The sequence below is a fragment of the Passer domesticus genome, chromosome W, assembly GCF_036417665.1.
Source record: "Passer domesticus isolate bPasDom1 chromosome W, bPasDom1.hap1, whole genome shotgun sequence".
Lineage (NCBI taxonomy): Eukaryota > Metazoa > Chordata > Aves > Passeriformes > Passeridae > Passer > Passer domesticus.
This window is the reverse complement of record NC_087511.1, coordinates 2,949,083-2,959,325: the sequence shown is the minus strand read 5'-3', so window position 1 is coordinate 2,959,325 and position 10,243 is coordinate 2,949,083. Positions and strand designations below refer to the sequence as shown.

At 44.2% G+C, this 10,243-nt stretch overlaps 1 protein-coding gene across 4 annotated transcripts in view; it reads left to right on the top strand.

Moving 5' to 3' along the window:
* The first annotated feature begins 6,921 nt into the window (after positions 1–6,921).
* LOC135288982 (mothers against decapentaplegic homolog 2-like) overlaps positions 6,922–10,243 on the top strand; it is a 74,580-nt gene continuing 71,258 nt past the window's right edge. For 2 of the 4 annotated variants that reach the window (XM_064402352.1, XM_064402349.1), the window contains exon 1: positions 6,922–7,010. The gene's annotated coding sequence lies outside the window, so the exon portion shown is untranslated. Of the gene's footprint in view, positions 7,011–7,290; positions 7,389–7,640; positions 7,662–10,243 lie in introns of those variants that run through there. The other 2 variants (XM_064402350.1, XM_064402351.1) reach the window with 2 other exon arrangements.

Here is a 10,243-nt window from a genome sequence, read left to right as displayed (position 1 = left end):
TTCAGACCATCTTTAGCTTCGACTCCAGAATCCCAGTGGTCAGCCCCGTGTCTTGCCAGGCACCTTCTGCCAAAGGCTCCAGGAAAGACCATGGTTCCTGGCTGCAGAGTAGAGCATGTTCTTCACTTCTGGTCCTGTCCTGACTGGGCCAAGGATTACTGCATGAGCGATTTCCTGCTTGATCTGGGCAAAAGCTTGTTGTTGTTCAGGGCCCCACTGGAAATCATTCTTCTTGCGGGCGACCAGGTAGAGAGGGCTCACAATCTGGCTGTACTCAGGAATGTGCATTCTCCAAAAAGCTATGGCTCCTAGGAAAACTTGCATTTCCTTTTTGCTGGTTGATGGAAACATTGCTGTGATCTTGTTGATGACCTTGGTGGGAATCTGATGCCATTCCTCTTGCCACTTTTCCCCCAGGAACCGGATCTCTTGGGCAGGTCCCTTGACTTTGCTCTTCTTGATGGTGAAGTTGGCTTCTAGGAGAATCTGGATGATCTCTCCTTTCTCAAATACCTCCATTGCCATGTTCCCCCACACAGCAATGTCATCAGTGTACTGGAGATGTTCTGGAGCCTAATCACCAGTACCAAGTTTCTGGCTGCAGGCTCTGCAGCAGCTTGGAAAAAACCAGAGACCACTGATTCTTTTAGCAGGATCCATCTTTATTACGCACACTTCAGTATTTATATGTTCCTGCTATGAGAAAGTTTTGGGAAGGTGCAGAAGCAAAGACAAAACAGCCACACCACCAAGCACCCATTAGAGCAGATGTTTCTGCCCTTATCAGTCATTCCCTCAAACATGCCACCTCCCAGTGTTTGGGTGGTAAGGGAAAACATTCACACATGGTGTTTATGGCTGGAGTCAATCCTTTGGTATGCACCTTTCCCAAGAGAACAGAGAGCCTTTGTCAAAGGTGAGATAAATGTGATAGGCTGCTGCTTCTACACAGAGCTCTTATCAAGTTCAGGATGGCCTGAGCAGGCCACTGCTTCTTCGGGCTCCTCTGATACAATGAGCTGTCTTAGTTTGTCCTGCAGCCAAGGGATTGGTGTAGCACTACACAGGCCTTGGCCTGCTCAGATTAACTGTTATGTGGAAAGGTTTTACCTTGGAACTGGAAGGTTACTTGCACTTTAGGAGATTTACTATCTCACAAGGACAAAGGAGTCTGGGCCAGGAAAGACAAGAGGCTTTCTGTCAAACTCCTGAGGCCCTTTCTAAAAGAGAACTGAGCCTGAATGCAGGAAAGCCTTTCAGGAATTGAAACATGCTTTAATGACTGCTCCTGCATTGGGACTACTGGACTTAGAAAAACCTTTAGAATTCTTTGTGCATGAAAGGTCCCATTTGACACTGGGGGCATTGACATAACTGGGATCCTGGAAGAGCAAAGGATGGCCAGCCTGCCTTAGGGCAGTAGCCTCAACAGTCCTCCTAATCCAAGAAGCAAGAAAATTAACACCAGGACAGAAATTTACTGGGTTTTGTGTCCCATACAGTTACAGTAGTGTTGTAACAAAAAGAAGGACACTGGTTATGACCAAGCAGGATGTCAGTATACCAGGCAATATTGTTAGAACAAGATGATGTGGAGTTAAAAGTAACTGCCCTTTTGAATCCAGCAGCGTTCTTAACAGCTGACACAGGAAAAAGGGGAACTGGTCCGTGATTGTTTGCAGACTATTGAACAGGCATACTCCAGTCAAGATGATCTATAGGACACTCCCTTGGAAGAAGTGGATTGGGAACTTTTCATGAACAGGAGCAGCTTTGTGAAAATGGAATCTGAAAAGCTGGGTATGCAGTGGTAACTCAGCATGAGGTAATGAAGCCAAAGCTCTAATCCCCCAAACATCAGCTCAGAAAGCAAACTGATTGCACTGATGAGAATGTTAGAGCTCTCACAGGATAGGACTGTAAATATATGGATGTCCTAGGGTGATGTTATGATGCTTGTATCCCCAATCATGTGTTCTGTTTATGCTGGATATTATATTCTGTGCCCTCAAGACTGTCTAAGAGCGAAGGCAGGGAGAAGAGGCACAGAGTTTTGTTATCAGGGACTGGACTCCTCCTCCACAGTCTGCTGGAACACTGTTGATGTCTGGGCATGGACGGGTCAGAATACCACGCTCCTTTTGCTGTTTTTGCTCCTTTTGCTCCTTTGGCTTTTTAGTTAGTTAGTTTAGCTAGCTGAGGCAGACCGAGCTTTCCCTGGACTGGTTTTCTTTCCCTCTTCTTGGAACCATTCAAACCTGCTCCAGACCGGGACCCGGGGAAACACCAAGAACACTTTGCAGCCTGCCGGGGCCCACTCTGCAGCCTTTCCCAGTGCCGGAGGGACTGATAACAGAGCAACCACCCCTGGGAGAGACTTTCTGGATTTGTCATCTCTTCAGAGCAGCGAATGAGTTTTGTCATCCGGTATTGTTCATTTTGTGTGCTGGGGAGTGCTTTGCCTGTGAAATAAACAGGTTCTTTCCACTTCTCTCTGATGAATCCTTCCCAAACTGGTTGGGGGGAGATGCCATGTGGGTTGGCTTTCTTGAGAGGCCCCCTTTGGAGGTTTTCTCCCAAATTTGTCCTAAACCAGGACAATGGACTGTCTCGAAATTTGCTTTTGGAGTGGTCCATGCCCATGGAGCCATTTGGCTGTAAACCTCTCAGGGATCCTCTGTGAAACATGGACTATAAAGAGATTGTTAGAGGGGGTATAGCTACCACAAAAGATGACAATAATGCATTCTAAAGCTCATCAATTAAGAGAGACCCCAGTAAATATTGGAACTAACCTGGCTGACAAAGCAGCTTAGGAGGTTGCCAGTGGAGACATCCTTTTGGTCTTACCTGAGAAATATCGGCATTTGGACAAGGAGGCTGCCAATTATCAGGCTGAAGATGAGAAATTGGCAAAATTGTTAGATGCTGAAAAGAGTCCTGAAGGATAGTGGATTACACCCAGCAAAGAGGTAATAACTCCCCAACACCTTATGAGGAAAATTGCAGGGGAACAACATAAGGTAACTCATGGGGGAAAAGAGTCTAGAGTAGTAATATTGAAGACTCAAGTTTTGAGCATATGAATGACTGGTGTCATTGAAAGAAATTATCCTGAGGTTTGGAGCACCAGTGGGAATGTCATCAGTCAGAGGTTCACACTTCGCTGCTGCAATAGGGCAAAGCCCAGCTAAAACGTTAGGGGTGAAATGGGACTTGCACACCCCATGGAGATCTCAGTTGAGCAGGAAAGTAGAAATAGTGAATCAGTCTAACAGAGTATGTTATATCCCTAGGGAAGGTGTCGGGGATGGCTGTTACTTGTCTCTGCCCCAACACGGGAAAAGGTGGTTCTGGGCAGGCCGTGCTTTGAAGAAGGAGTCTGGACTCTTGCTTTTCGGTCTTCAATTGAGTTTATTGTTCCTTATCTACAAAGTTTTTCTGTCTGTCCAGCCGAGGTCTGATCAGCAAGACAGCCAAGAGCACTCTCTCCCGCCCACGGGGCAGTTGTCTTTTTTATAGTGAAAACTACGTATAAGATATTTACCTTCTATTTCCAATACTTTTCACCCTTGTTGGCAAGTGCACCTTCACCATGAACCAATCCACACGTGCCAACATCATCCTGAACATGGATGCCAGGGAGAAGAAAGAAGAAGGACAGGGCACGCCCAAATCCCTCCATCTTGGGACTCCTGACCCCCATGTACAGGATTCCAAAATTTTTCCCTTCACCCTGTGATTGCTACTATGCTACTTAAACTTTTGTGGCCTGTAATTCTTCCTATAAGGTTGGCAATTTGCTCCATGAATTAAGATCGAATTTCCAGGTGTCTTTGGCTTCCTGCCAGGGTCTCCGAGCCCCTGCCAGGGCTTTGAGACATCCAGGGCATCCAGAGAGATGTCCTGGGTTCCGACAGAAGGTGGTGCCTTCTCTCCACAGATACATTGTACTGGCAGCACCCATGATGCTGGACATCACCGCCCATCCATACCAACCCAGAGACTGGGTGTACCTCAAAACCTCAATTGAAGAACTTCTCTGAGAAAGGTGGAAAGGGCCATATCAAGTGATCAAGTGGAAGATGTGTTTAATTAAATAGCATAATGAATCCCAAATTTAAGTGCAATAGCAAGAAAACTGATTGGCATAATTATCATAGTTTTGATATTAATTGTTGGTTTATGTATTTTATTCCAAATTGGCAAAATAGGATGTAATAGAATGTATAGATCCAACAAAAACTATCTTTTCTAAAACTGAAAAAGATGTCAAAAAGATGGCTGGCTACTCTGTATAATGGATTTTTTTGGAAAATTATCTTTTTTTTAATCTAGTGTTAAGAAGCTTGATTAGTATTATTAAGGTACTAGATAATTTAAATGTTTTACCTAATAAGTTTTATTAATAGTAATTATTGCATTTTAGTGTCTTAAGTCTTGCTAAACACTCAATGATTTAAGTGGAAGTAATCTTAAAAAAAGTAATTAAGATCACTTCCAAAGGGGGAAATTGTTGGAAATTATAGACGTTTCCTAACTAATTTTTAATTAGTTGTTTCAATTAATTGTAAGCAGTATCCACTTTTAGCCAGCACTAGTTAAGTTTCTTCACAGACTCTTATTGTTACTTTGATCATTAAATCACTGAAACCTTAAGTTTTTTAAAACTAACCCTGACAAGCTTCAATAAACAAAGCCAAAAGGATTTGAATACTGGGCATCTGGGGTCTTAAATGTATGGCACTTCAAAGACATTGGAGTAACCAAATGGAGTACTAAGGCCTTAACAACAGGCCTCAAGCCAATGTTGACCTCTGGATGAACCTTCCAACCAAATGTTATATGTATCCACTCATTAATGAAGTATTATTAGCAATATATGTGTCATTAGTGAAACATGTATTTACCTTTCCATAATTAGAAGCCAGACAAGGCCATGAAATCAGACATCTGGCTTTGTTTGGAGGTGTATGATCAAAGACAACTCCCTTGTTTCATCCTTGAGCCCTGGCCAGGCTTTGGGAGAAACCCAAGGGGAGGATGAAACTAGATGTTCCCATGCTAGAAGTTATGTCAGCTTGTTTATTCAACAATATAAAAACGGTGCCTTCTCACAGCAAAGTTGGAAGCCTTGCCTGTGGGTGGATGCACCACGCAGGATTTCCCAGTTGCTGGGAGTGGCTCTCCAGTCCTTCGCTGTGACAGGAGCTTCCCCAGCTGTTGCACAGGCCTGGATGTACGAGTTAAGTATTAGGGTAACTGGTGATATATCTTTCTTAATCACTATAGGCAATGTTTTGTAGTAATGATTATGTGCATTGCTTAGCTTATCCTTTTGCAATTCTTTGCAGTTTTGCATTATAGTAAATCACACTTGTTCCTTAAGTTTGTGTCTGCGTCTTTGGTGCCGACTCTGCCTACTGGCAAAACACTAGAATATACAGAGGAGATTAAGGCCTGGAAAACTGAAGATTTTCCACCTGAGAAAAAGATAGCAAAAGAATTAAAGAATGTGGACTGGATTAACACGAAGAGGGAGAAATCAATAACCAATAGAGGATAGAATACTAATTAATGAAAAGAATTGTGTAACTTAGAACCAATGAATATTAATGTCTTTGCTGAAAATGCATAAATAAGTGAAAAAGTTTTGTATAGGCATCTGTCTGGAGGCCAGAACTTTGTCAGCCCCACACACACCTCTTGGCCAAGAATAAAGTAATATCTTACTCACCAACATCAAAAAGAGAGTGTTAGGGAGTCTCATTTATCCCAACGATTTCAGTGACACTGTCACTTGTTACATGGGAGAGAAGACCAACCCCTACCTGGCTACAACCTCCTTTCAGGCAGTTATAGAGAGAGGTCTCCCCTCAAGCTCCTCTTCTTGAGATTAAACACCCCCATCTCCCTCAGCCGTTCCTCACAGGACTTTTTCAGCCTCTCTCCCAAGCTCCATTGCCCTTCTCTGGACACACTCCAGCACCTTAATGTCTTTCTTGAAGTGAGGGACCCAAAACTGAACACAGTACTCTAGGTGCAGTCCCACCAGTACAGGGGCATGATCACTGCCCACATCTTGCTGGCCACAATATTGCTGATACAAGTCAAGATGCTCTTGGCTTTCTTGGCCACCTGGGCACATGCTGGCTCATATTCGGCTGCTGTCGACCAAAAGATTCAGGATGTGATCAGGGAAAAGGGGCCTGGTGAGGGCTGGGGGCAGGCCATTTTGTCCTCACCATAGTTGCAGGGACTGTGCAGTATTGTGCCCCTGAGGGGTCACCGTGGTTCCCATCCGTACCCGGACACTGAGGGAAGAGGTTTTGCCCTCCCTTAGCCAAGGAACATTTAAACCTCGATTTAGTTACGGCTTTATTGGCCGCTTGAGGGCAGGAGGTCTGGATGAACGGAGCGGGGAGTGGCGTCACTGTGCCGGGCCCGCCGCGGTTCCTGAGGTAATTTCTGTCGGGAAACAGCGCATTGCTTTTTTCAGCTCTCACCGGAGCACGGAATGTTACGGCAGCGGCGCGCGCGCGTTCATCCTCAGTGCGGCTGCGCGCCTGCGGGCAACTCAAACTTCCGCTCCGATTATCCTTTCTTGATCAACCACCCTTAATGGGCGCGTGGAACGAGGAGTGATCAATAAGCGGCGCCCCGCCCTCGCCGCGCGGAACACACCACCCCACCCAGCCGGATTCATCTCTCTCGCCGCGCTTCTTTTTCTTTTTTTTTTTTTTTTTTTTCTCTTTCCTTATTTTTTTTTCTGGTCGCGTGCACTCGATTGGTGGCTAAATGCGCCAATCAGCGGCTGGGGTCGGGCCTTGGCAACCGTTGCCCAATCCTCGCCCACTGTTTCTCAAGTGACGAATGGCCGAACCAATGCGGCGCCTCCCCGCCCACTGCTAGGGGCGGGTCTGAGCGGGAGCCAATGGGTGTGGGGAGGGCGGGCGCCCAGGGGAGAGCAACGCTGAGGGAGCAGGGCGGCAGGGCTGCTTGCTGAGGAGGTTGGTTTTGGGGTGGTTTCGACGAGCGGCTTGGCCGCGCTGTGGGAAGGAGTGCCCTGTCGGCGGTGTATGGGCTGACTAGGTCCGGCGGGAGACGGGGGCTCCTCCCCTCGCCCTCTTCCCCGCGCACCTCTTCACTCTGTTGTGGTGGGGCGCTGCTGGTGCTGAGGACGGCAAACAGGCGCGGTGGGCCCCAGTGGCGGCGGCTCGGGAGGCTGCCTCTCCTGGCGGAAGGAAACTGCTGCGGGGGAGGGGGGGGGGGGCGGCTCCTGCTGGCTGCTCCCAGGGTCTGCTTCCAGGAAGTAGGGCTGGGGGTGTTGCTGTCACCTTCTCCGCCTTTCACACGCCGGAATAGCCCTCGACGCGGGGTGTTGCAAGGTGGGAAGGGTTGGCCTGCGCCCTCGCTGTGTGTATGAGGGGTGAGGGGAAGGGGGAAAAGGAATATATGCTTTTCTTTTCTCTCCTCCCTCTCTTGCCTGGACTTTTTTTCTTACAGAGGTTAGGTGTGCAAGACTTCGTGCCGGGGTGGTGGAGAAAACTAGAAGCAAGTTGGAAAGAAGTGTTTAGGATGGAAAGGTTTCACTTCAGCCAGTGCTCTTTGGTGTATTCCAGAGCCGTGAATGTGAAATAGACACAGTCTACGTGAGACATGTACATGCTAATTTATTAGTGGTTTTCTTGTTTTAATGCTGTGGCTATTAATGCATTGTAAGCTGTAAACAAACATCATCTGTTAAGTATGTCATTTACCTAGATAAGTACATGGGACAAGTTGTGTTATGATAAATGCAAGTAGTTGGTGTTACTGCAGAGTTCCTTTTTGTAATTTTGTGGAGTTCCTATTTGTATTTTTTTTGTAGGGGCTGGAGGGGAGGAGAAAAAGTGACACTAGTCTTTTAGTCTTCATTCTGGGGAAATAAAAGAAGGCTAAAAAGTGGGTGAGTGAAGAGCTCTTGTGATAGTCTTGGAGAGCTGTTGAATTGAACAGCTGGAATTCACACTGCAGCCTAGTCCCATGTATTTTTGTTGGTCTGTCACAGTTTTTGACTAAAAAAACCCCAACGGGGGTGTTGTGCTCTTTTCAAATTTTTTACAAACAGGTGGATAGCATTAAGAAAAAGTTTTGCTTACTGAGTTTACCATCAAACTATTTCTGAAAATAGCGCTAGTGATTGCTGCAAGATGTGTAGGGCTCATGTTATCACAGTTCATGGTTACAAATGAGTCAGATTCCATATGTAACAAAAAGTTTATAATATGAGACTGCACATAACAACAGGTTTGTCTTTTCTTAAGTGTTCCTCTTAGCCTGGAGTGCTGTATTTTCAGATTGATTTGTGACATTATTTCTGTGGAGACTGGGCTCTCTAGTGAGCGACTGATTAGTCTTTGCTCTGTTCTCCAAACTGGAAAAAAAACCCAAACCAACAAAACCCCCTCTTGTTAAAGTGAAAGGCTTCCCTTAGTCTATAGAGCAACATTGTTCTTCTTTCCTATGCTTCACTGCAGTGTTGGAGCTTGCATTGTGCGAGTAGATTGACTGTGTGTTTGTTCTGAAGTATAGCTTTAAAACTTTAATGTTTACAAACTAGTGAATTAGAGGAGAATGCAAATGTAAGTAAACAGGAGGTTTGTGAAGTTCCTTCCCGTTTGCTTAGCACTATCAGGATGAAATATAGCATTAGTTACAAATGCCTTTAAAAAGAGAAAGGGGAGGGTCTCATTTAAAGTGGCTTAAATTTCACTCAAAGACAAGTCTAAGCACATATTTAAGACCATATTGTGATTTTTAAAGAGTAACCTGGTTGTTGATGTTCTTCGGTTGTGTGGGTCAGACTCAAACTACACTGACAGTCACCAAAAGGAATGAGAGTGTTTGAAGATCCAGTTTTCTTTATGGATGAAGCTGGGTTTGTGTAACATAATCTTGGAGAAGAATTTGTCAACTTTCCTGAGGTTCTGCTTGATGACTAAAAAGAGCACCACAATTGGAAAAATGAGGTTAAAATCATTGGTCTCTTAATTGATCTCTTATTTTATTCCACCCAGAACAAAATCAAATAATTACAGTGAATCTCCAAATGAAAGCCTCTTCTGGGTCCTCTGTTTTCCTGTTCTACTTGATCTTTCAGAACTGTTGAGCACCAGTTGATGTAATTCAGTTTATTTGAGCTCCAAAAATTCTCTGCTACTAAACAGAACTTAAAAAAAACTTTCCACCTCTGTAATCCTTTTCCCACAAAAGCACTGTGAGAACAGGCCTGGATAGCGACTCTGATCTCTACCTGAGACTGAAATAAATTTCTAAGTTTTGTTTGTATAAAGAACAGTGCACAAAAGTTTTAATTATTATCAAAAGTGTTTTTGAGCTTTCAAATGTATTCAATGCTGCCTTAATAATTGTGTATATAAATGCCCTGTAATTGAAAGCATCCATTTATGGGCCTGACTTGCTTAGTGAGCTGTAAATTCTGCTTTTCAGATTGGATTTAATTACTTTTATCATAAACCCATTAACTGATTGTGAAGTGTGCTGAGAGGCAAACAATACCTAAGCTTACTTTGCCAAAATATTTGTAATTGTTGATTTGTTAAACTGAATTACTGCAGGTCATGCAATGGGATTATTTTTTTTTTTTTTTTGTAATAGAATGGAGAGTACAGGCAGCCTTGTGTTCAGTACTCTGGGCTACTGCAGAAAACCTTCCTAAACGTTCCTCTCCATTTTCAATAGAGAAACTGTTACAAACAGTAAGGCTTCATTCCATATGACTTATTATTATGATGGGTGACAGCCATAAGTGGTCAAGTAACACCAAGAAGAGACTGAGAGAGCAGTTCCTGGGTGTCCTATCAGTTTAGTCTGGAACTCAAGCTAAATTTAATTACACTGGAGCAATACAAGCTTATGCAAAGTGAACTCTGCTTAACAAGGAGGATTGTTTGAGATATGTTTAATTTTGGCCTGTATCTTGCATTAAATAATTGTTAAATGTTTGGGGTTTAGTGAAGTGGAGAAGCTGCTAAGCTATACAGATAAAAACTGAAACAGGTACCTAGGTACCTGATAATCCATTCTGTGAATATTCCTGTCAAATTTAGTCCAGGAGTATTTATTTTCTAAAATAATGAAGTTGACACTTTGTTACACATGAAAAATTTTAGTCAAAATTAATGAGGCAGGGGCTTAAACTGCTGTAATTTGGAGTGCTTTGATGCTTTTGTGGGGCTAT